This window comes from Crinia signifera, chromosome 3, assembly GCF_055691185.1.
Source record: "Crinia signifera chromosome 3, ASM5569118v1, whole genome shotgun sequence".
In the NCBI taxonomy this organism is placed as follows: domain Eukaryota; kingdom Metazoa; phylum Chordata; class Amphibia; order Anura; family Myobatrachidae; genus Crinia; species Crinia signifera.
The window spans coordinates 80,653,349-80,674,235 of record NC_139219.1 but is presented as its reverse complement, the minus strand read 5'-3'; the positions used below and the strand labels follow the sequence as shown (position 1 = coordinate 80,674,235).

General features: G+C 42.3%; 46 non-coding genes across 46 annotated transcripts; all 46 read left to right on the top strand.

Annotated features, from left to right (window-relative positions):
* Window positions 1-154: 154 nt before the first annotated feature.
* On the top strand, window positions 155-270 carry LOC146065351 (U5 spliceosomal RNA). The gene has a single exon (XR_014472219.1). It is a non-coding gene; the product is annotated as a U5 spliceosomal RNA (small nuclear RNA).
* Window positions 271-539: 269 nt separating this feature from the next.
* Window positions 540-652, top strand: LOC146065960 (U5 spliceosomal RNA). Its single transcript, XR_014472766.1, has one exon. It is a non-coding gene; the product is annotated as a U5 spliceosomal RNA (small nuclear RNA).
* Window positions 653-930: 278 nt separating this feature from the next.
* LOC146065350 (U5 spliceosomal RNA) lies at window positions 931-1,046 on the top strand. The gene has a single exon (XR_014472218.1). It is a non-coding gene; the product is annotated as a U5 spliceosomal RNA (small nuclear RNA).
* Window positions 1,047-1,324: 278 nt separating this feature from the next.
* LOC146065349 (U5 spliceosomal RNA) lies at window positions 1,325-1,440 on the top strand. Its single transcript, XR_014472217.1, has one exon. It is a non-coding gene; the product is annotated as a U5 spliceosomal RNA (small nuclear RNA).
* Window positions 1,441-1,718: 278 nt separating this feature from the next.
* LOC146065935 (U5 spliceosomal RNA) lies at window positions 1,719-1,834 on the top strand. The gene has a single exon (XR_014472741.1). It is a non-coding gene; the product is annotated as a U5 spliceosomal RNA (small nuclear RNA).
* Window positions 1,835-3,530: 1,696 nt separating this feature from the next.
* LOC146065348 (U5 spliceosomal RNA) lies at window positions 3,531-3,646 on the top strand. The gene has a single exon (XR_014472216.1). It is a non-coding gene; the product is annotated as a U5 spliceosomal RNA (small nuclear RNA).
* A 278-nt stretch (window positions 3,647-3,924) lies between these two features.
* LOC146066176 (U5 spliceosomal RNA) lies at window positions 3,925-4,040 on the top strand. Its single transcript, XR_014472874.1, has one exon. It is a non-coding gene; the product is annotated as a U5 spliceosomal RNA (small nuclear RNA).
* Window positions 4,041-4,318: 278 nt separating this feature from the next.
* LOC146065718 (U5 spliceosomal RNA) lies at window positions 4,319-4,434 on the top strand. The gene has a single exon (XR_014472535.1). It is a non-coding gene; the product is annotated as a U5 spliceosomal RNA (small nuclear RNA).
* A 278-nt stretch (window positions 4,435-4,712) lies between these two features.
* On the top strand, window positions 4,713-4,828 carry LOC146065546 (U5 spliceosomal RNA). Its single transcript, XR_014472389.1, has one exon. It is a non-coding gene; the product is annotated as a U5 spliceosomal RNA (small nuclear RNA).
* A 278-nt stretch (window positions 4,829-5,106) lies between these two features.
* Window positions 5,107-5,222, top strand: LOC146065346 (U5 spliceosomal RNA). The gene has a single exon (XR_014472215.1). It is a non-coding gene; the product is annotated as a U5 spliceosomal RNA (small nuclear RNA).
* Window positions 5,223-5,500: 278 nt separating this feature from the next.
* LOC146065656 (U5 spliceosomal RNA) lies at window positions 5,501-5,616 on the top strand. The gene has a single exon (XR_014472483.1). It is a non-coding gene; the product is annotated as a U5 spliceosomal RNA (small nuclear RNA).
* Window positions 5,617-5,894: 278 nt separating this feature from the next.
* On the top strand, window positions 5,895-6,010 carry LOC146065758 (U5 spliceosomal RNA). Its single transcript, XR_014472572.1, has one exon. It is a non-coding gene; the product is annotated as a U5 spliceosomal RNA (small nuclear RNA).
* Window positions 6,011-6,288: 278 nt separating this feature from the next.
* On the top strand, window positions 6,289-6,404 carry LOC146065345 (U5 spliceosomal RNA). Its single transcript, XR_014472214.1, has one exon. It is a non-coding gene; the product is annotated as a U5 spliceosomal RNA (small nuclear RNA).
* A 278-nt stretch (window positions 6,405-6,682) lies between these two features.
* LOC146066175 (U5 spliceosomal RNA) lies at window positions 6,683-6,798 on the top strand. The gene has a single exon (XR_014472873.1). It is a non-coding gene; the product is annotated as a U5 spliceosomal RNA (small nuclear RNA).
* Window positions 6,799-7,076: 278 nt separating this feature from the next.
* LOC146065717 (U5 spliceosomal RNA) lies at window positions 7,077-7,192 on the top strand. Its single transcript, XR_014472534.1, has one exon. It is a non-coding gene; the product is annotated as a U5 spliceosomal RNA (small nuclear RNA).
* A 277-nt stretch (window positions 7,193-7,469) lies between these two features.
* LOC146065344 (U5 spliceosomal RNA) lies at window positions 7,470-7,585 on the top strand. Its single transcript, XR_014472213.1, has one exon. It is a non-coding gene; the product is annotated as a U5 spliceosomal RNA (small nuclear RNA).
* Window positions 7,586-7,838: 253 nt separating this feature from the next.
* On the top strand, window positions 7,839-7,954 carry LOC146065873 (U5 spliceosomal RNA). Its single transcript, XR_014472681.1, has one exon. It is a non-coding gene; the product is annotated as a U5 spliceosomal RNA (small nuclear RNA).
* A 278-nt stretch (window positions 7,955-8,232) lies between these two features.
* LOC146065714 (U5 spliceosomal RNA) lies at window positions 8,233-8,348 on the top strand. Its single transcript, XR_014472533.1, has one exon. It is a non-coding gene; the product is annotated as a U5 spliceosomal RNA (small nuclear RNA).
* Window positions 8,349-8,626: 278 nt separating this feature from the next.
* On the top strand, window positions 8,627-8,742 carry LOC146065343 (U5 spliceosomal RNA). The gene has a single exon (XR_014472212.1). It is a non-coding gene; the product is annotated as a U5 spliceosomal RNA (small nuclear RNA).
* A 278-nt stretch (window positions 8,743-9,020) lies between these two features.
* On the top strand, window positions 9,021-9,136 carry LOC146065342 (U5 spliceosomal RNA). The gene has a single exon (XR_014472211.1). It is a non-coding gene; the product is annotated as a U5 spliceosomal RNA (small nuclear RNA).
* A 269-nt stretch (window positions 9,137-9,405) lies between these two features.
* LOC146065959 (U5 spliceosomal RNA) lies at window positions 9,406-9,518 on the top strand. Its single transcript, XR_014472765.1, has one exon. It is a non-coding gene; the product is annotated as a U5 spliceosomal RNA (small nuclear RNA).
* A 278-nt stretch (window positions 9,519-9,796) lies between these two features.
* LOC146065340 (U5 spliceosomal RNA) lies at window positions 9,797-9,912 on the top strand. The gene has a single exon (XR_014472210.1). It is a non-coding gene; the product is annotated as a U5 spliceosomal RNA (small nuclear RNA).
* A 278-nt stretch (window positions 9,913-10,190) lies between these two features.
* On the top strand, window positions 10,191-10,306 carry LOC146065339 (U5 spliceosomal RNA). The gene has a single exon (XR_014472209.1). It is a non-coding gene; the product is annotated as a U5 spliceosomal RNA (small nuclear RNA).
* Window positions 10,307-10,584: 278 nt separating this feature from the next.
* Window positions 10,585-10,700, top strand: LOC146065631 (U5 spliceosomal RNA). The gene has a single exon (XR_014472461.1). It is a non-coding gene; the product is annotated as a U5 spliceosomal RNA (small nuclear RNA).
* Window positions 10,701-10,979: 279 nt separating this feature from the next.
* Window positions 10,980-11,095, top strand: LOC146065784 (U5 spliceosomal RNA). The gene has a single exon (XR_014472597.1). It is a non-coding gene; the product is annotated as a U5 spliceosomal RNA (small nuclear RNA).
* A 278-nt stretch (window positions 11,096-11,373) lies between these two features.
* Window positions 11,374-11,489, top strand: LOC146066174 (U5 spliceosomal RNA). The gene has a single exon (XR_014472872.1). It is a non-coding gene; the product is annotated as a U5 spliceosomal RNA (small nuclear RNA).
* Window positions 11,490-11,767: 278 nt separating this feature from the next.
* LOC146065713 (U5 spliceosomal RNA) lies at window positions 11,768-11,883 on the top strand. Its single transcript, XR_014472532.1, has one exon. It is a non-coding gene; the product is annotated as a U5 spliceosomal RNA (small nuclear RNA).
* A 277-nt stretch (window positions 11,884-12,160) lies between these two features.
* LOC146065338 (U5 spliceosomal RNA) lies at window positions 12,161-12,276 on the top strand. Its single transcript, XR_014472208.1, has one exon. It is a non-coding gene; the product is annotated as a U5 spliceosomal RNA (small nuclear RNA).
* A 253-nt stretch (window positions 12,277-12,529) lies between these two features.
* On the top strand, window positions 12,530-12,645 carry LOC146065872 (U5 spliceosomal RNA). The gene has a single exon (XR_014472680.1). It is a non-coding gene; the product is annotated as a U5 spliceosomal RNA (small nuclear RNA).
* Window positions 12,646-12,923: 278 nt separating this feature from the next.
* LOC146065712 (U5 spliceosomal RNA) lies at window positions 12,924-13,039 on the top strand. Its single transcript, XR_014472531.1, has one exon. It is a non-coding gene; the product is annotated as a U5 spliceosomal RNA (small nuclear RNA).
* A 278-nt stretch (window positions 13,040-13,317) lies between these two features.
* LOC146065337 (U5 spliceosomal RNA) lies at window positions 13,318-13,433 on the top strand. The gene has a single exon (XR_014472207.1). It is a non-coding gene; the product is annotated as a U5 spliceosomal RNA (small nuclear RNA).
* Window positions 13,434-13,711: 278 nt separating this feature from the next.
* On the top strand, window positions 13,712-13,827 carry LOC146065336 (U5 spliceosomal RNA). The gene has a single exon (XR_014472206.1). It is a non-coding gene; the product is annotated as a U5 spliceosomal RNA (small nuclear RNA).
* A 269-nt stretch (window positions 13,828-14,096) lies between these two features.
* On the top strand, window positions 14,097-14,209 carry LOC146065958 (U5 spliceosomal RNA). The gene has a single exon (XR_014472764.1). It is a non-coding gene; the product is annotated as a U5 spliceosomal RNA (small nuclear RNA).
* Window positions 14,210-14,487: 278 nt separating this feature from the next.
* LOC146065335 (U5 spliceosomal RNA) lies at window positions 14,488-14,603 on the top strand. Its single transcript, XR_014472205.1, has one exon. It is a non-coding gene; the product is annotated as a U5 spliceosomal RNA (small nuclear RNA).
* A 278-nt stretch (window positions 14,604-14,881) lies between these two features.
* On the top strand, window positions 14,882-14,997 carry LOC146065334 (U5 spliceosomal RNA). The gene has a single exon (XR_014472204.1). It is a non-coding gene; the product is annotated as a U5 spliceosomal RNA (small nuclear RNA).
* A 278-nt stretch (window positions 14,998-15,275) lies between these two features.
* On the top strand, window positions 15,276-15,391 carry LOC146065630 (U5 spliceosomal RNA). The gene has a single exon (XR_014472460.1). It is a non-coding gene; the product is annotated as a U5 spliceosomal RNA (small nuclear RNA).
* Window positions 15,392-15,670: 279 nt separating this feature from the next.
* On the top strand, window positions 15,671-15,786 carry LOC146065934 (U5 spliceosomal RNA). Its single transcript, XR_014472740.1, has one exon. It is a non-coding gene; the product is annotated as a U5 spliceosomal RNA (small nuclear RNA).
* A 1,696-nt stretch (window positions 15,787-17,482) lies between these two features.
* On the top strand, window positions 17,483-17,598 carry LOC146065333 (U5 spliceosomal RNA). Its single transcript, XR_014472203.1, has one exon. It is a non-coding gene; the product is annotated as a U5 spliceosomal RNA (small nuclear RNA).
* Window positions 17,599-17,876: 278 nt separating this feature from the next.
* LOC146065332 (U5 spliceosomal RNA) lies at window positions 17,877-17,992 on the top strand. The gene has a single exon (XR_014472202.1). It is a non-coding gene; the product is annotated as a U5 spliceosomal RNA (small nuclear RNA).
* A 278-nt stretch (window positions 17,993-18,270) lies between these two features.
* Window positions 18,271-18,386, top strand: LOC146065330 (U5 spliceosomal RNA). Its single transcript, XR_014472201.1, has one exon. It is a non-coding gene; the product is annotated as a U5 spliceosomal RNA (small nuclear RNA).
* Window positions 18,387-18,664: 278 nt separating this feature from the next.
* On the top strand, window positions 18,665-18,780 carry LOC146066173 (U5 spliceosomal RNA). Its single transcript, XR_014472871.1, has one exon. It is a non-coding gene; the product is annotated as a U5 spliceosomal RNA (small nuclear RNA).
* Window positions 18,781-19,058: 278 nt separating this feature from the next.
* On the top strand, window positions 19,059-19,174 carry LOC146065871 (U5 spliceosomal RNA). Its single transcript, XR_014472679.1, has one exon. It is a non-coding gene; the product is annotated as a U5 spliceosomal RNA (small nuclear RNA).
* Window positions 19,175-19,452: 278 nt separating this feature from the next.
* LOC146065328 (U5 spliceosomal RNA) lies at window positions 19,453-19,568 on the top strand. The gene has a single exon (XR_014472200.1). It is a non-coding gene; the product is annotated as a U5 spliceosomal RNA (small nuclear RNA).
* Window positions 19,569-19,846: 278 nt separating this feature from the next.
* LOC146065327 (U5 spliceosomal RNA) lies at window positions 19,847-19,962 on the top strand. Its single transcript, XR_014472199.1, has one exon. It is a non-coding gene; the product is annotated as a U5 spliceosomal RNA (small nuclear RNA).
* A 278-nt stretch (window positions 19,963-20,240) lies between these two features.
* On the top strand, window positions 20,241-20,356 carry LOC146066172 (U5 spliceosomal RNA). Its single transcript, XR_014472870.1, has one exon. It is a non-coding gene; the product is annotated as a U5 spliceosomal RNA (small nuclear RNA).
* Window positions 20,357-20,634: 278 nt separating this feature from the next.
* On the top strand, window positions 20,635-20,750 carry LOC146065326 (U5 spliceosomal RNA). Its single transcript, XR_014472198.1, has one exon. It is a non-coding gene; the product is annotated as a U5 spliceosomal RNA (small nuclear RNA).
* Window positions 20,751-20,887: the final 137 nt, after the last annotated feature.

Sequence of the window (20,887 nt, the reverse complement as noted above, 5' to 3'; positions counted from 1 at the left end):
AAATATGAAGCAATTGGTAAGGAGTGCCAAAGATTCCTACAGCAAGGGGAAGCCTGGTGAACAATCTGCTCTTTTTTATTTCAAGTTGGGTGCTCTCATTGAGCTGAGTGAGGCCTGCCAGCACGGCACTCAGACGACAGGTGAAATCTTGGTCATGCTCTGGTTTCTCTTCAGAACGCACAAATCTTTCGCCTTTTACTAAAGATTTCCGTGGAGAGGAGCAAAACTGAGTTTTGTCTCAATTTTTGTGTGCCCCAGCTTAATGGGGTTTCTTTTCTCAGTTTAAAGACAGAATGAGGGTGCTTTCTAGAAAGTGAGCTCATTTGCATAGCGAGGACAGCATATGTCTGTTTCTTCCCATGCAGTAAATTCTTGACCGTGTTAATTATTTCCAAAATATGAAGCAATTGGTAAGGAGTGCCAAAGATTCCTACAGCAAGGGGAAGCCTGGTGAACAATCTGCTCTTTTTTTATTTCAAGTTGGGTGCTCTCATTGAGCTGAGTGAGGCCTGCCAGCACGGCACTCAGACGACAGGTGAAATCTTGGTCTCTACAGAACGCACAAATCTTTCGCCTTTTACTAAAGATTTCCGTGGAGAGGAGCAAAACTGAGTTTTGTCTCAATTTTTGTGTGCCCCAGCTTAATGGGGTTTCTTTTCTCAGTTTAAAGACAGAATGAGGGTGCTTTCTAGAAAGTGAGCTCATTTGCATAGCGAGGACAGCATATGTCTGTTTCTTCCCATGCAGTAAATTCTTGACCGTGTTAATTATTTCCAAAATATGAAGCAATTGGTAAGGAGTGCCAAAGATTCCTACAGCAACGGGAAGCCTGGTGAACAATCTGCTCTTTTTTATTTCAAGTTGGGTGCTCTCATTGAGCTGAGTGAGGCCTGCCAGCACGGCACTCAGACGACAGGTGAAATCTTGGTCATGCTCTGGTTTCTCTTCAGAACGCACAAATCTTTCGCCTTTTACTAAAGATTTCCGTGGAGAGGAGCAAAACTGAGTTTTGTCTCAATTTTTGTGTGCCCCAGCTTAATGGGGTTTCTTTTCTCAGTTTAAAGACAGAATGAGGGTGCTTTCTAGAAAGTGAGCTCATTTGCATAGCGAGGACAGCATATGTCTGTTTCTTCCCATGCAGTAAATTCTTGACCGTGTTAATTATTTCCAAAATATGAAGCAATTGGTAAGGAGTGCCAAAGATTCCTACAGCAAGGGGAAGCCTGGTGAACAATCTGCTCTTTTTTATTTCAAGTTGGGTGCTCTCATTGAGCCGAGTGAGGCCTGCCAGCACGGCACTCAGACGACAGGTGAAATCTTGGTCATGCTCTGGTTTCTCTTCAGAACGCACAAATCTTTCGCCTTTTACTAAAGATTTCCGTGGAGAGGAGCAAAACTGAGTTTTGTCTCAATTTTTGTGTGCCCCAGCTTAATGGGGTTTCTTTTCTCAGTTTAAAGACAGAATGAGGGTGCTTTCTAGAAAGTGAGCTCATTTGCATAGCGAGGACAGCATATGTCTATTTCTTCCCATGCAGTAAATTCTTGACCGTGTTAATTATTTCCAAAATATGAAGCAATTGGTAAGGAGTGCCAAAGATTCCTACAGCAAGGGGAAGCCTGGTGAACAATCTGCTCTTTTTTATTTCAAGTTGGGTGCTCTCATTGAGCTGAGTGAGGCCTGCCAGCACGGCACTCAGACGACAGGTGAAATCTTGGTCATGCTCTGGTTTCTCTTCAGAACGCACAAATCTTTCGCCTTTTACTAAAGATTTCCGTGGAGAGGAGCAAAACTGAGTTTTGTCTCAATTTTTGTGTGCCACATAGTGATGGGAAATCTAGTTCGTTTTGGTGACTAGTTCATTATGATCTAGTTCACCCAAAAGATTAGATCAGAAGATTAGTTCATCTAGTTCATTTAGTTCATTATTCCAGCACTGACTCAGAGACTGAGAGGAGTGCATGGATCTAGATGAACTAGACTAGATTATGACACACAGGCATTGTAATACCAGCTCATTGTAGGAGTTTAGTCTTGTTAGAATTATCATATACTGTAGGTTTAATAAATCAGATTATTTTAGAAAAGCAATAAATTATACAGCACACTTATAGTGACATGTTTATTGTTTAGCTCTGCAATATTAATCCCATTGTGGTGGTTATTTTACCTTCCATAATATGCAAGTAAAATACCCAAATTCAGAGTAATTTAAAAAGTCAATTTTTTTCTGCTTTTAAAATACAGTAATTAGAAAAAAACATGTCCCCTTGCCCCAATTTAGCTGACCTTAGAGAGAGATAAAGTAGAGACTTTGCAAAGTAACCAGTTGCTGATTGGTTGCTAGGGGCAACTGCTCCACTGTATGTATCATGAAGGTTCATACATATCCATCTCTGACTGTAATGTGGAGTAAACAGAGCTACTACAGTATACTGTATAACATGCAGCAGCCAGCACTGTGTCTGTGGCTGCATACACACAATACATGTGCCTGAGCACAGCAGTGCCACACATGGTAGCTCACAGGTACTGTACAGTCTCATTATGGCTGTATAGTCAGAGATTAGTTCAGGGATCTGTATGATCAGTGAACTAATTGAACTACTGAACTATTTGCAGGACTCTTGAGTCATCAGGACAATGTAGTTCATTTGGATCCGCAGAGTCCAGACCATGTGTGAGCTCAGCACTGCCATCTTTGGCAGCTAACATGTACTGCCTCCTGTGTATTGCATGAGAGCTGATAACATGGCTGCTGCAGAAGCTCCTACACAGATCCCAGCAGAAGATTTAGCACAGCAGTATGCTCAGGACCCAGTACCAGAAGCAGCAGCAGTAAGTGTTTGGACATCTGAACTAATCATATAATGATAGTATCACATAAAGGTGAGCAGCATGAGCACACATTCTCACTCACAGACACACCACATATAGACTTTGGCTAGGCAGTGCATATTTATATTTTATTAGATTTGTATTTGCTGGGCTTTATTGTACTTTTAACTTTAGATTCAGAAAGTAAAGATCCAGTAAATGAGCCTTATGGAGCTGCTGGGCTCTGTCTGTCTGTGTTACACTGGGCTCTGTCTGTCTGTGTTACACCTCCCACTTGCTTTACTTCCTGGTGAACTAAATGAACTAATCTTTGCCAGAGCAGTGATCTGAACGATTTAGTTCACTTTGAAGATTAGTTCATTTTGAACTAATCATTCACGAACTACCCATCACTAGTGCCCCAGCTTAATGGGGTTTCTTTTCTCAGTTTAAAGACAGAATGAGGGTGCTTTCTAGAAAGTGAGCTCATTTGCATAGCAAGGACAGCATATGTCTGTTTCTTCCCATGCAGTAAATTCTTGATCGTGTTAATTATTTCCAAAATATGAAGCAATTGGTAAGGAGTGCCAAAGATTCCTACAGCAAGGGGAAGCCTGGTGAACAATCTGCTCTTTTTTATTTCAAGTTGGGTGCTCTCATTGAGCTGAGTGAGGCCTGCCAGCACGGCACTCAGACGACAGGTGAAATCTTGGTCATGCTCTGGTTTCTCTTCAGAACGCACAAATCTTTCGCCTTTTACTAAAGATTTCCGTGGAGAGGAGCAAAACTGAGTTTTGTCTCAATTTTTGTGTGCCCCAGCTTAATGGGGTTTCTTTTCTCAGTTTAAAGACAGAATGAGGGTGCTTTCTAGAAAGTGAGCTCATTTGCATAGCGAGGACAGAATATGTCTGTTTCTTTCCATGCAGTAAATTCTTGACCGTGTTAATTATTTCCAAAATATGAAGCAATTGGTAAGGAGTGCCAAAGATTCCTACAGCAAGGGGAAGCCTGGTGAACAATCTGCTCTTTTTTATTTCAAGTTGGGTGCTCTCATTGAGCTGAGTGAGGCCTGCCAGCACGGCACTCAGACGACAGGTGAAATCTTGGTCATGCTCTGGTTTCTCTTCAGAACGCACAAATCTTTCGCCTTTTACTAAAGATTTCCGTGGAGAGGAGCAAAACTGAGTTTTGTATTAATTTTTGTGTGCCCCAGCTTAATGGGGTTTCTTTTCTCAGTTTAAAGACAGAATGAGGGTGCTTTCTAGAAAGTGAGCTCATTTGCATAGCGAGGACAGCATATGTCTGTTTCTTCCCATGCAGTAAATTCTTGACCGTGTTAATTATTTCCAAAATATGAAGCAATTGGTAAGGAGTGCCAAAGATTCCTACAGCAAGGGGAAGCCTGGTGAACAATCTGCTCTTTTTTATTTCAAGTTGGGTGCTCTCATTGAGCTGAGTGAGGCCTGCCAGCACGGCACCCAGACGACAGGTGAAATCTTGGTCATGCTCTGGTTTCTCTTCAGAACGCACAAATCTTTCGCCTTTTACAAAAGATTTCCGTGGAGAGGAGCAAAACTGAGTTTTGTCTCAATTTTTGTGTGCCCCAGCTTAATGGGGTTTCTTTTCTCAGTTTAAAGACAGAATGAGGGTGCTTTCTAGAAAGTGAGCTCATTTGCATAGCAAATACAGCATATGTCTGTTTCTTCCCATGCAGTAAATTCTTGACCGTGTTAATTATTTCCAAAATATGAAGCAATTGGTAAGGAGTGCCAAAGATTCCTACAGCAAGGGGAAGCCTGGTGAACAATCTGCTCTTTTTTATTTCAAGTTGGGTGCTCTCATTGAGCTGAGTGAGGCCTGCCAGCACGGCACTCAGACGACAGGTGAAATCTTGGTCATGCTCTGGTTTCTCTTCAGAACGCACAAATCTTTCGCCTTTTACTAAAGATTTCCGTGGAGAGGAGCAAAACTGAGTTTAGTCTCAATTTTTGTGTGCCCCAGCTTAATGGGGTTTCTTTTCTCAGTTTAAAGACAGAATGAGGGTGCTTTCTAGAAAGTGAGCTCATTTGCATAGCGAGGACAGCATATGTCTGTTTCTTCCCATGCAGTAAATTCTTGACCGTGTTAATTATTTCCAAAATATGAAGCAATTGGTAAGGAGTGCCAAAGATTCCTACAGCAAGGGGAAGCCTGGTGAACAATCTGCTCTTTTTTATTTCAAGTTGGGTGCTCTCATTGAGCTGAGTGAGGCCTGCCAGCACGGCACTCAGATGACAGGTGAAATCTTGGTCATGCTCTGGTTTCTCTTCAGAACGCACAAATCTTTCGCCTTTTACTAAAGATTTCCGTGGAGAGGAGCAAAACTGAGTTTTGTCTCAATTTTTGTGTGCCCCAGCTTAATGGGGTTTCTTTTTTCAGTTTAAAGACAGAATGAGGGTGCTTTCTAGAAAGTGAGCTCATTTGCATAGCGAGGACAGAATATGTCTGTTTCTTTCCATGCAGTAAATTCTTGACCGTGTTAATTATTTCCAAAATATGAAGCAATTGGTAAGGAGTGCCAAAGATTCCTACAGCAAGGGGAAGCCTGGTGAACAATCTGCTCTTTTTTATTTCAAGTTGGGTGCTCTCATTGAGCCGAGTGAGGCCTGCCAGCACGGCACTCAGACGACAGGTGAAATCTTGGTCATGCTCTGGTTTCTCTTCAGAACGCACAAATCTTTCGCCTTTTACTAAAGGTTTCCGTGGAGAGGAGCAAAACTGAGTTTTGTATTAATTTTTGTGTGCCCCAGCTTAATGGGGTTTCTTTTCTCAGTTTAAAGACAGAATGAGGGTGCTTTCTAGAAAGTGAGCTCATTTGCATAGCGAGGACAGCATATGTCTGTTTCTTCCCATGCAGTAAATTCTTGACCGTGTTAATTATTTCCAAAATATGAAGCAATTGGTAAGGAGTGCCAAAGATTCCTACAGCAAGGGGAAGCTTGGTGAACAATCTGCTCTTTTTTATTTCAAGTTGGGTGCTCTCATTGAGCTGAGTGAGGCCTGCCAGCACGGCACTCAGACGACAGGTGAAATCTTGGTCATGCTCTGGTTTCTCTTCAGAACGCACAAATCTTTCGCCTTTTACTAAAGGTTTCCGTGGAGAGGAGCAAAACTGAGTTTTGTCTCAATTTTTGTGTGCCCCAGCTTAATGGGGTTTCTTTTCTCAGTTTAAAGACAGAATGAGGGTGCTTTCTAGAAAGTGAGCTCATTTGCATAGCGAGGACAGCATATGTCTGTTTCATCCCATGCAGTAAATTCTTGACCGTGTTAATTATTTCCAAAATATGAAGCAATTGGTAAGGAGTGCCAAAGATTCCTACAGCAAGGGGAAGCCTGGTGAACAATCTGCTCTTTTTTATTTCAAGTTGGGTGCTCTCATTGAGCTGAGTGAGGCCTGCCAGCACGGCACTCAGATGACAGGTGAAATCTTGGTCATGCTCTGGTTTCTCTTCAGAACGCACAAATCTTTCGCCTTTTACTAAAGATTTCCGTGGAGAGGAGCAAAACTGAGTTTTGTCTCAATTTTTGTGTGCCCCAGCTTAATGGGGTTTCTTTTCTCAGTTTAAAGACAGAATGAGGGTGCTTTCTAGAAAGTGAGCTCATTTGCATAGCGAGGACAGAATATGTCTGTTTCTTTCCATGCAGTAAATTCTTGACCGTGTTAATTATTTCCAAAATATGAAGCAATTGGTAAGGAGTGCCAAAGATTCCTACAGCAAGGGGAAGCCTGGTGAACAATCTGCTCTTTTTTATTTCAAGTTGGGTGCTCTCATTGAGCTGAGTGAGGCCTGCCAGCACGGCACTCAGACGACAGGTGAAATCTTGGTCATGCTCTGGTTTCTCTTCAGAACGCACAAATCTTTCGCCTTTTACTAAAGATTTCCGTGGAGAGGAGCAAAACTGAGTTTTGTATTAATTTTTGTGTGCCCCAGCTTAATGGGGTTTCTTTTCTCAGTTTAAAGACAGAATGAGGGTGCTTTCTAGAAAGTGAGCTCATTTGCATAGCGAGGACAGCATATGTCTGTTTCTTCCCATGCAGTAAATTCTTGACCGTGTTAATTATTTCTAAAATATGAAGCAATTGGTAAGGAGTGCCAAAGATTCCTACAGCAAGGGGAAGCCTGGTGAACAATCTGCTCTTTTTTATTTCAAGTTGGGTGCTCTCATTGAGCTGAGTGAGGCCTGCCAGCACGGCACCCAGACGACAGGTGAAATCTTGGTCATGCTCTGGTTTCTCTTCAGAACGCACAAATCTTTCGCCTTTTACAAAAGATTTCCGTGGAGAGGAGCAAAACTGAGTTTTGTCTCAATTTTTGTGTGCCCCAGCTTAATGGGGTTTCTTTTCTCAGTTTAAAGACAGAATGAGGGTGCTTTCTAGAAAGTGAGCTCATTTGCATAGCAAGGAAGCATATGTCTGTTTCTTCCCATGCAGTAAATTCTTGACCGTGTTAATTATTTCCAAAATATGAAGCAATTGGTAAGGAGTGCCAAAGATTCCTACAGCAAGGGGAAGCCTGGTGAACAATCTGCTCTTTTTTATTTCAAGTTGGGTGCTCTCATTGAGCTGAGTGAGGCCTGCCAGCACGGCACTCAGACGACAGGTGAAATCTTGGTCATGCTCTGGTTTCTCTTCAGAACGCACAAATCTTTCGCCTTTTACTAAAGATTTCCGTGGAGAGGAGCAAAACTGAGTTTTGTCTCAATTTTTGTGTGCCCCAGCTTAATGGGGTTTCTTTTCTCAGTTTAAAGACAGAATGAGGGTGCTTTCTAGAAAGTGAGCTCATTTGCATAGCGAGGACAGCATATGTCTGTTTCTTCCCATGCAGTAAATTCTTGACCGTGTTAATTATTTCCAAAATATGAAGCAATTGGTAAGGGGAAGCCTGGTGAACAATCTGCTCTTTTTTATTTCAAGTTGGGTGCTCTCATTGAGCTGAGTGAGGCCTGCCAGCACGGCACTCAGACGACAGGTGAAATCTTGGTCATGCTCTGGTTACTCTTCAGAACGCACAAATCTTTTGCCTTTTACTAAAGATTTCCGTGGAGAGGAGCAGAACTGAGTTTTGTCTCAATTTTTGTGTGCCCCAGCTTAATGGGGTTTCTTTTCTCAGTTTAAAGACAGAATGAGGGTGCTTTCTAGAAAGTGAGCTCATTTGCATAGGGAGGACAGCATATGTCTGTTTCTTCCCATGCAGTAAATTCTTGACCGTGTTAATTATTTCCAAAATATGAAGCAATTGGTAAGGAGTGCCAAAGATTCCTACAGCAAGGGGAAGCTTGGTGAACAATCTGCTCTTTTTTATTTCAAGTTGGGTGCTCTCATTGAGCTGAGTGAGGCCTGACAGCACGGCACTCAGATGACAGGTGAAATCTTGGTCATGCTCTGGTTTCTCTTCAGAACGCACAAATCTTTCGCCTTTTACAAAAGATTTCCGTGGAGAGGAGCAAAACTGAGTTTTGTCTCAATTTTTGTGTGCCCCAGCTTAATGGGGTTTCTTTTCTCAGTTTAAAGACAGAATGAGGGTGCTTTCTAGAAAGTGAGCTCATTTGCATAGCAAGGACAGCATATGTCTGTTTCTTCCCATGCAGTAAATTCTTGATCGTGTTAATTATTTCCAAAATATGAAGCAATTGGTAAGGAGTGCCAAAGATTCCTACAGCAAGGGGAAGCCTGGTGAACAATCTGCTCTTTTTTATTTCAAGTTGGGTGCTCTCATTGAGCTGAGTGAGGCCTGCCAGCACGGCACTCAGACGACAGGTGAAATCTTGGTCATGCTCTGGTTTCTCTTCAGAACGCACAAATCTTTCGCCTTTTACTAAAGATTTCCGTGGAGAGGAGCAAAACTGAGTTTTGTCTCAATTTTTGTGTGCCCCAGCTTAATGGGGTTTCTTTTCTCAGTCTAAAGACAGAATGAGGGTGCTTTCTAGAAAGTGAGCTCATTTGCATAGCGAGGACAGAATATGTCTGTTTCTTTCCATGCAGTAAATTCTTGACCGTGTTAATTATTTCCAAAATATGAAGCAATTGGTAAGGAGTGCCAAAGATTCCTACAGCAAGGGGAAGCCTGGTGAACAATCTGCTCTTTTTTATTTCAAGTTGGGTGCTCTCATTGAGCTGAGTGAGGCCTGCCAGCACAGCAATCAGACGACAGGTGAAATTTTGGTCATGCTCTGGTTTCTCTTCAGAACGCACAAATCTTTCGCCTTTTACTAAAGATTTCCGTGGAGAGGAGCAAAACTGAGTTTTGTCTCAATTTTTGTGTGCCCCAGCTTAATGGGGTTTCTTTTCTCAGTTTAAAGACAGAATGAGGGTGCTTTCTAGAAAGTGAGCTCATTTGCATAGCGAGGACAGCATATGTCTGTTTCTTCCCATGCAGTAAATTCTTGACCGTGTTAATTATTTCCAAAATATGAAGCAATTGGTAAGGAGTGCCAAAGATTCCTACAGCAAGGGGAAGCCTGGTGAACAATCTGCTCTTTTTTTATTTCAAGTTGGGTGCTCTCATTGAGCTGAGTGAGGCCTGCCAGCACGGCACTCAGACGACAGGTGAAATCTTGGTCTCTACAGAACGCACAAATCTTTCGCCTTTTACTAAAGATTTCCGTGGAGAGGAGCAAAACTGAGTTTTGTCTCAATTTTTGTGTGCCCCAGCTTAATGGGGTTTCTTTTCTCAGTTTAAAGACAGAATGAGGGTGCTTTCTAGAAAGTGAGCTCATTTGCATAGCGAGGACAGCATATGTCTGTTTCTTCCCATGCAGTAAATTCTTGACCGTGTTAATTATTTCCAAAATATGAAGCAATTGGTAAGGAGTGCCAAAGATTCCTACAGCAACGGGAAGCCTGGTGAACAATCTGCTCTTTTTTATTTCAAGTTGGGTGCTCTCATTGAGCTGAGTGAGGCCTGCCAGCACGGCACTCAGACGACAGGTGAAATCTTGGTCATGCTCTGGTTTCTCTTCAGAACGCACAAATCTTTCGCCTTTTACTAAAGATTTCCGTGGAGAGGAGCAAAACTGAGTTTTGTCTCAATTTTTGTGTGCCCCAGCTTAATGGGGTTTCTTTTCTCAGTTTAAAGACAGAATGAGGGTGCTTTCTAGAAAGTGAGCTCATTTGCATAGCGAGGACAGCATATGTCTGTTTCTTCCCATGCAGTAAATTCTTGACCGTGTTAATTATTTCCAAAATATGAAGCAATTGGTAAGGAGTGCCAAAGATTCCTACAGCAAGGGGAAGCCTGGTGAACAATCTGCTCTTTTTTATTTCAAGTTGGGTGCTCTCATTGAGCCGAGTGAGGCCTGCCAGCACGGCACTCAGACGACAGGTGAAATCTTGGTCATGCTCTGGTTTCTCTTCAGAACGCACAAATCTTTCGCCTTTTACTAAAGATTTCCGTGGAGAGGAGCAAAACTGAGTTTTGTCTCAATTTTTGTGTGCCCCAGCTTAATGGGGTTTCTTTTCTCAGTTTAAAGACAGAATGAGGGTGCTTTCTAGAAAGTGAGCTCATTTGCATAGCGAGGACAGCATATGTCTATTTCTTCCCATGCAGTAAATTCTTGACCGTGTTAATTATTTCCAAAATATGAAGCAATTGGTAAGGAGTGCCAAAGATTCCTACAGCAAGGGGAAGCCTGGTGAACAATCTGCTCTTTTTTATTTCAAGTTGGGTGCTCTCATTGAGCTGAGTGAGGCCTGCCAGCACGGCACTCAGACGACAGGTGAAATCTTGGTCATGCTCTGGTTTCTCTTCAGAACGCACAAATCTTTCGCCTTTTACTAAAGATTTCCGTGGAGAGGAGCAGAACTGAGTTTTGTCTCAATTTTTGTGTGCCCCAGCTTAATGGGGTTTCTTTTCTCAGTTTAAAGACAGAATGAGGGTGCTTTCTAGAAAGTGAGCTCATTTGCATAGCGAGGACAGCATATGTCTGTTTCTTCCCATGCAGTAAATTCTTGACCGTGTTAATTATTTCCAAAATATGAAGCAATTGGTAAGGAGTGCCAAAGATTCCTACAGCAAGGGGAAGCCTGGTGAACAATCTGCTCTTTTTTTATTTCAAGTTGGGTGCTCTCATTGAGCTGAGTGAGGCCTGCCAGCACGGCACTCAGACGACAGGTGAAATCTTGGTCATGCTCTGGTTTCTCTTCAGAACGCACGAATCTTTCGCCTTTTACTAAAGATTTCCGTGGAGAGGAGCAAAACTGAGTTTTGTCTCAATTTTTGTGTGCCCCAGCTTAATGGGGTTTCTTTTCTCAGTTTAAAGACAGAATGAGGGTGCTTTCTAGAAAGTGAGCTCATTTGCATAGCGAGGACAGAATATGTCTGTTTCTTTCCATGCAGTAAATTCTTGACCGTGTTAATTATTTCCAAAATATGAAGCAATTGGTAAGGAGTGCCAAAGATTCCTACAGCAAGGGGAAGCCTGGTGAACAATCTGCTCTTTTTTATTTCAAGTTGGGTGCTCTCATTGAGCTGAGTGAGGCCTGCCAGCACGGCACTCAGACGACAGGTGAAATCTTGGTCATGCTCTGGTTTCTCTTCAGAACGCACAAATCTTTCGCCTTTTACTAAAGATTTCCGTGGAGAGGAGCAAAACTGAGTTTTGTATTAATTTTTGTGTGCCCCAGCTTAATGGGGTTTCTTTTCTCAGTTTAAAGACAGAATGAGGGTGCTTTCTAGAAAGTGAGCTCATTTGCATAGCGAGGACAGCATATGTCTGTTTCTTCCCATGCAGTAAATTCTTGACCGTGTTAATTATTTCTAAAATATGAAGCAATTGGTAAGGAGTGCCAAAGATTCCTACAGCAAGGGGAAGCCTGGTGAACAATCTGCTCTTTTTTATTTCAAGTTGGGTGCTCTCATTGAGCTGAGTGAGGCCTGCCAGCACGGCACCCAGACGACAGGTGAAATCTTGGTCATGCTCTGGTTTCTCTTCAGAACGCACAAATCTTTCGCCTTTTACAAAAGATTTCCGTGGAGAGGAGCAAAACTGAGTTTTGTCTCAATTTTTGTGTGCCCCAGCTTAATGGGGTTTCTTTTCTCAGTTTAAAGACAGAATGAGGGTGCTTTCTAGAAAGTGAGCTCATTTGCATAGCAAGGAAGCATATGTCTGTTTCTTCCCATGCAGTAAATTCTTGACCGTGTTAATTATTTCCAAAATATGAAGCAATTGGTAAGGAGTGCCAAAGATTCCTACAGCAAGGGGAAGCCTGGTGAACAATCTGCTCTTTTTTATTTCAAGTTGGGTGCTCTCATTGAGCTGAGTGAGGCCTGCCAGCACGGCACTCAGACGACAGGTGAAATCTTGGTCATGCTCTGGTTTCTCTTCAGAACGCACAAATCTTTCGCCTTTTACTAAAGATTTCCGTGGAGAGGAGCAAAACTGAGTTTTGTCTCAATTTTTGTGTGCCCCAGCTTAATGGGGTTTCTTTTCTCAGTTTAAAGACAGAATGAGGGTGCTTTCTAGAAAGTGAGCTCATTTGCATAGCGAGGACAGCATATGTCTGTTTCTTCCCATGCAGTAAATTCTTGACCGTGTTAATTATTTCCAAAATATGAAGCAATTGGTAAGGGGAAGCCTGGTGAACAATCTGCTCTTTTTTATTTCAAGTTGGGTGCTCTCATTGAGCTGAGTGAGGCCTGCCAGCACGGCACTCAGACGACAGGTGAAATCTTGGTCATGCTCTGGTTACTCTTCAGAACGCACAAATCTTTTGCCTTTTACTAAAGATTTCCGTGGAGAGGAGCAGAACTGAGTTTTGTCTCAATTTTTGTGTGCCCCAGCTTAATGGGGTTTCTTTTCTCAGTTTAAAGACAGAATGAGGGTGCTTTCTAGAAAGTGAGCTCATTTGCATAGGGAGGACAGCATATGTCTGTTTCTTCCCATGCAGTAAATTCTTGACCGTGTTAATTATTTCCAAAATATGAAGCAATTGGTAAGGAGTGCCAAAGATTCCTACAGCAAGGGGAAGCTTGGTGAACAATCTGCTCTTTTTTATTTCAAGTTGGGTGCTCTCATTGAGCTGAGTGAGGCCTGACAGCACGGCACTCAGATGACAGGTGAAATCTTGGTCATGCTCTGGTTTCTCTTCAGAACGCACAAATCTTTCGCCTTTTACAAAAGATTTCCGTGGAGAGGAGCAAAACTGAGTTTTGTCTCAATTTTTGTGTGCCCCAGCTTAATGGGGTTTCTTTTCTCAGTTTAAAGACAGAATGAGGGTGCTTTCTAGAAAGTGAGCTCATTTGCATAGCAAGGACAGCATATGTCTGTTTCTTCCCATGCAGTAAATTCTTGATCGTGTTAATTATTTCCAAAATATGAAGCAATTGGTAAGGAGTGCCAAAGATTCCTACAGCAAGGGGAAGCCTGGTGAACAATCTGCTCTTTTTTATTTCAAGTTGGGTGCTCTCATTGAGCTGAGTGAGGCCTGCCAGCACGGCACTCAGACGACAGGTGAAATCTTGGTCATGCTCTGGTTTCTCTTCAGAACGCACAAATCTTTCGCCTTTTACTAAAGATTTCCGTGGAGAGGAGCAAAACTGAGTTTTGTCTCAATTTTTGTGTGCCCCAGCTTAATGGGGTTTCTTTTCTCAGTCTAAAGACAGAATGAGGGTGCTTTCTAGAAAGTGAGCTCATTTGCATAGCGAGGACAGAATATGTCTGTTTCTTTCCATGCAGTAAATTCTTGACCGTGTTAATTATTTCCAAAATATGAAGCAATTGGTAAGGAGTGCCAAAGATTCCTACAGCAAGGGGAAGCCTGGTGAACAATCTGCTCTTTTTTATTTCAAGTTGGGTGCTCTCATTGAGCTGAGTGAGGCCTGCCAGCACAGCAATCAGACGACAGGTGAAATTTTGGTCATGCTCTGGTTTCTCTTCAGAACGCACAAATCTTTCGCCTTTTACTAAAGATTTCCGTGGAGAGGAGCAAAACTGAGTTTTGTCTCAATTTTTGTGTGCCCCAGCTTAATGGGGTTTCTTTTCTCAGTTTAAAGACAGAATGAGGGTGCTTTCTAGAAAGTGAGCTCATTTGCATAGCGAGGACAGCATATGTCTGTTTCTTCCCATGCAGTAAATTCTTGACCGTGTTAATTATTTCCAAAATATGAAGCAATTGGTAAGGAGTGCCAAAGATTCCTACAGCAAGGGGAAGCCTGGTGAACAATCTGCTCTTTTTTTATTTCAAGTTGGGTGCTCTCATTGAGCTGAGTGAGGCCTGCCAGCACGGCACTCAGACGACAGGTGAAATCTTGGTCTCTACAGAACGCACAAATCTTTCGCCTTTTACTAAAGATTTCCGTGGAGAGGAGCAAAACTGAGTTTTGTCTCAATTTTTGTGTGCCCCAGCTTAATGGGGTTTCTTTTCTCAGTTTAAAGACAGAATGAGGGTGCTTTCTAGAAAGTGAGCTCATTTGCATAGCGAGGACAGCATATGTCTGTTTCTTCCCATGCAGTAAATTCTTGACCGTGTTAATTATTTCCAAAATATGAAGCAATTGGTAAGGAGTGCCAAAGATTCCTACAGCAACGGGAAGCCTGGTGAACAATCTGCTCTTTTTTATTTCAAGTTGGGTGCTCTCATTGAGCTGAGTGAGGCCTGCCAGCACGGCACTCAGACGACAGGTGAAATCTTGGTCATGCTCTGGTTTCTCTTCAGAACGCACAAATCTTTCGCCTTTTACTAAAGATTTCCGTGGAGAGGAGCAAAACTGAGTTTTGTCTCAATTTTTGTGTGCCCCAGCTTAATGGGGTTTCTTTTCTCAGTTTAAAGACAGAATGAGGGTGCTTTCTAGAAAGTGAGCTCATTTGCATAGCGAGGACAGCATATGTCTGTTTCTTCCCATGCAGTAAATTCTTGACCGTGTTAATTATTTCCAAAATATGAAGCAATTGGTAAGGAGTGCCAAAGATTCCTACAGCAAGGGGAAGCCTGGTGAACAATCTGCTCTTTTTTATTTCAAGTTGGGTGCTCTCATTGAGCCGAGTGAGGCCTGCCAGCACGGCACTCAGACGACAGGTGAAATCTTGGTCATGCTCTGGTTTCTCTTCAGAACGCACAAATCTTTCGCCTTTTACTAAAGATTTCCGTGGAGAGGAGCAAAACTGAGTTTTGTCTCAATTTTTGTGTGCCCCAGCTTAATGGGGTTTCTTTTCTCAGTTTAAAGACAGAATGAGGGTGCTTTCTAGAAAGTGAGCTCATTTGCATAGCGAGGACAGCATATGTCTATTTCTTCCCATGCAGTAAATTCTTGACCGTGTTAATTATTTCCAAAATATGAAGCAATTGGTAAGGAGTGCCAAAGATTCCTACAGCAAGGGGAAGCCTGGTGAACAATCTGCTCTTTTTTATTTCAAGTTGGGTGCTCTCATTGAGCTGAGTGAGGCCTGCCAGCACGGCACTCAGACGACAGGTGAAATCTTGGTCATGCTCTGGTTTCTCTTCAGAACGCACAAATCTTTCGCCTTTTACTAAAGATTTCCGTGGAGAGGAGCAGAACTGAGTTTTGTCTCAATTTTTGTGTGCCCCAGCTTAATGGGGTTTCTTTTCTCAGTTTAAAGACAGAATGAGGGTGCTTTCTAGAAAGTGAGCTCATTTGCATAGCGAGGACAGCATATGTCTGTTTCTTCCCATGCAGTAAATTCTTGACCGTGTTAATTATTTCCAAAATATGAAGCAATTGGTAAGGAGTGCCAAAGATTCCTACAGCAAGGGGAAGCCTGGTGAACAATCTGCTCTTTTTTTATTTCAAGTTGGGTGCTCTCATTGAGCTGAGTGAGGCCTGCCAGCACGGCACTCAGACGACAGGTGAAATCTTGGTCATGCTCTGGTTTCTCTTCAGAACGCACAAATCTTTCGCCTTTTACTAAAGATTTCCGTGGAGAGGAGCAAAACTGAGTTTTGTCTCAATTTTTGTGTGCCACATAGTGATGGGAAATCTAGTTCGTTTTGGTGACTAGTTCATTATGATCTAGTTCACCCAAAAGATTAGATCAGAAGATTAGTTCATCTAGTTCATTTAGTTCATTATTCCAGCACTGACTCAGAGACTGAGAGGAGTGCATGGATCTAGATGAACTAGACTAGATTATGACACACAGGCATTGTAATACCAGCTCATTGTAGGAGTTTAGTCTTGTTAGAATTATCATATACTGTAGGTTTAATAAATCAGATTATTTTAGAAAAGCAATAAATTATACAGCACACTTATAGTGACATGTTTATTGTTTAGCTCTGCAATATTAATCCCATTGTGGTGGTTATTTTACCTTCCATAATATGCAAGTAAAATACCCAAATTCAGAGTAATTTAAAAAGTCAATTTTTTTCTGCTTTTAAAATACAGTAATTAGAAAAAAACATGTCCCCTTGCCCCAATTTAGCTGACCTTAGAGAGAGATAAAGTAGAGACTTTGCAAAGTAACCAGTTGCTGATTGGTTGCTAGGGGCAACTGCTCCACTGTATGTATCATGAAGGTTCATACATATCCATCTCTGACTGTAATGTGGAGTAAACAGAGCTACTACAGTATACTGTATAACATGCAGCAGCCAGCACTGTGTCTGTGGCTGCATACACACAATACATGTGCCTGAGCACAGCAGTGCCACACATGGTAGCTCACAGGTACTGTACAGTCTCATTATGGCTGTATAGTCAGAGATTAGTTCAGGGATCTGTATGATCAGTGAACTAATTGAACTACTGAACTATTTGCAGGACTCTTGAGTCATCAGGACAATGTAGTTCATTTGGATCCGCAGAGTCCAGACCATGTGTGAGCTCAGCACTGCCATCTTTGGCAGCTAACATGTACTGCCTCCTGTGTATTGCATGAGAGCTGATAACATGGCTGCTGCAGAAGCTCCTACACAGATCCCAGCAGAAGATTTAGCACAGCAGTATGCTCAGGACCCAGTACCAGAAGCAGCAGCAGTAAGTGTTTGGACATCTGAACTAATCATATAATGATAGTATCACATAAAGGTGAGCAGCATGAGCACACATTCTCACTCACAGACACACCACATATAGACTTTGGCTAGGCAGTGCATATTTATATTTTATTAGATTTGTATTTGCTGGGCTTTATTGTACTTTTAACTTTAGATTCAGAAAGTAAAGATCCAGTAAATGAGCCTTATGGAGCTGCTGGGCTCTGTCTGTCTGTGTTACACTGGGCTCTGTCTGTCTGTGTTACACCTCCCACTTGCTTTACTTCCTGGTGAACTAAATGAACTAATCTTTGCCAGAGCAGTGATCTGAACGATTTAGTTCACTTTGAAGATTAGTTCATTTTGAACTAATCATTCACGAACTACCCATCACTAGTGCCCCAGCTTAATGGGGTTTCTTTTCTCAGTTTAAAGACAGAATGAGGGTGCTTTCTAGAAAGTGAGCTCATTTGCATAGCGAGGACAGCATATGTCTGTTTCTTCCCATGCAGTAAATTCTTGACCGTGTTAATTATTTCCAAAATATGAAGCAATTGGTAAGGAGTGCCAAAGATTCCTACAGCAAGGGGAAGCCTGGTGAACAATCTGCTCTTTTTTATTTCAAGTTGGGTGCTCTCATTGAGCTGAGTGAGGCCTGCCAGCACAGCACTCAGACGACAGGTGAAATCTTGGTCATGCTCTGGTTTCTCTTCAGAACGCACAAATCTTTCGCCTTTTACTAAAGATTTCCGTGGAGAGGAGCAAAACTGAGTTTTGTCTCAATTTTTGTGTGCCCCAGCTTAATGGGGTTTCTTTTCTCAGTTTAAAGACAGAATGAGGGTGCTTTCTAGAAAGTGAGCTCATTTGCATAGCGAGGACAGCATATGTCTGTTTCTTCCCATGCAGTAAATTCTTGACCGTGTTAATTATTTCCAAAATATGAAGCAATTGGTAAGGAGTGCCAAAGATTCCTACAGCAAGGGGAAGCCTGGTGAACAATCTGCTCTTTTTTATTTCAAGTTGGGTGCTCTCATTGAGCTGAGTGAGGCCTGCCAGCACGGCACCCAGACGACAGGTGAAATCTTGGTCATGCTCTGGTTTCTCTTCAGAACGCACAAATCTTTCGCCTTTTACTAAAGATTTCCGTGGAGAGGAGCAAAACTGAGTTTTGTCTCAATTTTTGTGTGCCCCAGCTTAATGGGGTTTCTTTTCTCAGTTTAAAGACAGAATGAGGGTGCTTTCTAGAAAGTGAGCTCATTTGCATAGCGAGGACAGCATATGTCTGTTTCTTCCCATGCAGTAAATTCTTGACCGTGTTAATTATTTCCAAAATATGAAGCAATTGGTAAGGAGTGCCAAAGATTCCTACAGCAAGGGGAAGCCTGGTGAACAATCTGCTCTTTTTTATTTCAAGTTGGGTGCTCTCATTGAGCCTAGTGAGGCCTGCCAGCACGGCACTCAGACGACAGGTGAAATCTTGGTCATGCTCTGGTTTCTCTTCAGAACGCACAAATCTTTCGCCTTTTACTAAAGATTTCCGTGGAGAGGAGCAAAACTGAGTTTTGTCTCAATTTTTGTGTGCCCCAGCTTAATGGGGTTTCTTTTCTCAGTTTAAAGACAGAATGAGGGTGCTTTCTAGAAAGTGAGCTCATTTGCATAGCGAGGACAGCATATGTCTGTTTCTTCCCATGCAGTAAATTCTTGACCGTGTTAATTATTTCCAAAATATGAAGCAATTGGTAAGGAGTGCCAAAGATTCCTACAGCAAGGGGAAGCCTGGTGAACAATTTGCTCTTTTTTATTTCAAGTTGGGTGCTCTCATTGAGCCGAGTGAGGCCTGCCAGCACGGCACTCAGACGACAGGTGAAATCTTGGTCATGCTCTGGTTTCTCTTCAGAACGCACAAATCTTTCGCCTTTTACTAAAGATTTCCGTGGAGAGGAGCAAAACTGAGTTTTGTATTAATTTTTGTGTGCCCCAGCTTAATGGGGTTTCTTTTCTCAGTTTAAAGACAGAATGAGGGTGCTTTCTAGAAAGTGAGCTCATTTGCATAGCGAGGACAGCATATGTCTGTTTCTTCCCATGCAGTAAATTCTTGACCGTGTTAATTATTTCCAAAATATGAAGCAATTGGTAAGGAGTGCCAAAGATTCCTACAGCAAGGGGAAGCTTGGTGAACAATCTGCTCTTTTTTATTTCAAGTTGGGTGCTCTAATTGAGCTGAGTGAGGCCTGCCAGCACGGCACTCAGACGACAGGTGAAATCTTGGTCATGCTCTGGTTACTCTTCAGAACGCACAAATCTTTTGCCTTTTACTAAAGATTTCCGTGGAGAGGAGCAGAACTGAGTTTTGTCTCAATTTTTGTGTGCCCCAGCTTAATGGGGTTTCTTTTCTCAGTTTAAAGACAGAATGAGGGTGCTTTCTAGAAAGTGAGCTCATTTGCATAGGGAGGACAGCATATGTCTGTTTCTTCCCATGCAGTAAATTCTTGACCGTGTTAATTATTTCCAAAATATGAAGCAATTGGTAAGGAGTGCCAAAGATTCCTACAGCAAGGGGAAGCTTGGTGAACAATCTGCTCTTTTTTATTTCAAGTTGGGTGCTCTCATTGAGCTGAGTGAGGCCTGACAGCACGGCACTCAGATGACAGGTGAAATCTTGGTCATGCTCTGGTTTCTCTTCAGAACGCACAAATCTTTCGCCTTTTACTAAAGATTTCCGTGGAGAGGAGCAAAACTGAGTTTTGTCTCAATTTTTGTGTGCCCCAGCTTAATGGGGTTTCTTTTCTCAGTCTAAAGACAGAATGAGGGTGCTTTCTAGAAAGTGAGCTCATTTGCATAGCGAGGACAGAATATGTCTGTTTCTTCCCATGCAGTAAATTCTTGACCGTGTTAATTATTTCCAAAATATGAAGCAATTGGTAAGGAGTGCCAAAGATTCCTACAGCAAGGGGAAGCCTGGTGAACAATCTGCTCTTTTTTATTTCAAGTTGGGTGCTCTCATTGAGCCTAGTGAGGCCTGCCAGCACGGCACTCAGACGACAGGTGAAATCTTGGTCATGCTCTGGTTTCTCTTCAGAACGCACAAATCTTTCGCCTTTTACTAAAGATTTCCGTGGAGAGGAGCAAAACTGAGTTTTGTCTCAATTTTTGTGTGCCCCAGCTTAATGGGGTTTCTTTTCTCAGTTTAAAGACAGAATGAGGGTGCTTTCTAGAAAGTGAGCTCATTTGCATAGCGAGGACAGCATATGTCTGTTTCTTCCCATGCAGTAAATTCTTGACCGTGTTAATTATTTCCAAAATATGAAGCAATTGGTAAGGAGTGCCAAAGATTCCTACAGCAAGGGGAAGCCTGGTGAACAATTTGCTCTTTTTTATTTCAAGTTGGGTGCTCTCATTGAGCCGAGTGAGGCCTGCCAGCACGGCACTCAGACGACAGGTGAAATCTTGGTCATGCTCTGGTTTCTCTTCAGAACGCACAAATCTTTCGCCTTTTACTAAAGATTTCCGTGGAGAGGAGCAAAACTGAGTTTTGTATTAATTTTTGTGTGCCCCAGCTTAATGGGGTTTCTTTTCTCAGTTTAAAGACAGAATGAGGGTGCTTTCTAGAAAGTGAGCTCATTTGCATAGCGAGGACAGCATATGTCTGTTTCTTCCCATGCAGTAAATTCTTGACCGTGTTAATTATTTCCAAAATATGAAGCAATTGGTAAGGAGTGCCAAAGATTCCTACAGCAAGGGGAAGCTTGGTGAACAATCTGCTCTTTTTTATTTCAAGTTGGGTGCTCTAATTGAGCTGAGTGAGGCCTGCCAGCACGGCACTCAGACGACAGGTGAAATCTTGGTCATGCTCTGGTTTCTCTTCAGAACGCACAAATCTTTCGCCTTTTACTAAAGATTTCCGTGGAGAGGAGCAAAACTGAGTTTTGTCTCAATTTTTGTGTGCCCCAGCTTAATGGGGTTTCTTTTCTCAGTTTAAAGACAGAATGAGGGTGCTTTCTAGAAAGTGAGCTCATTTGCATAGTGAGGACAGAATATGTCTGTTTCTTACCATGCAGTAAATTCTTGACCGTGTTAATTATTTCCAAAATATGAAGCAA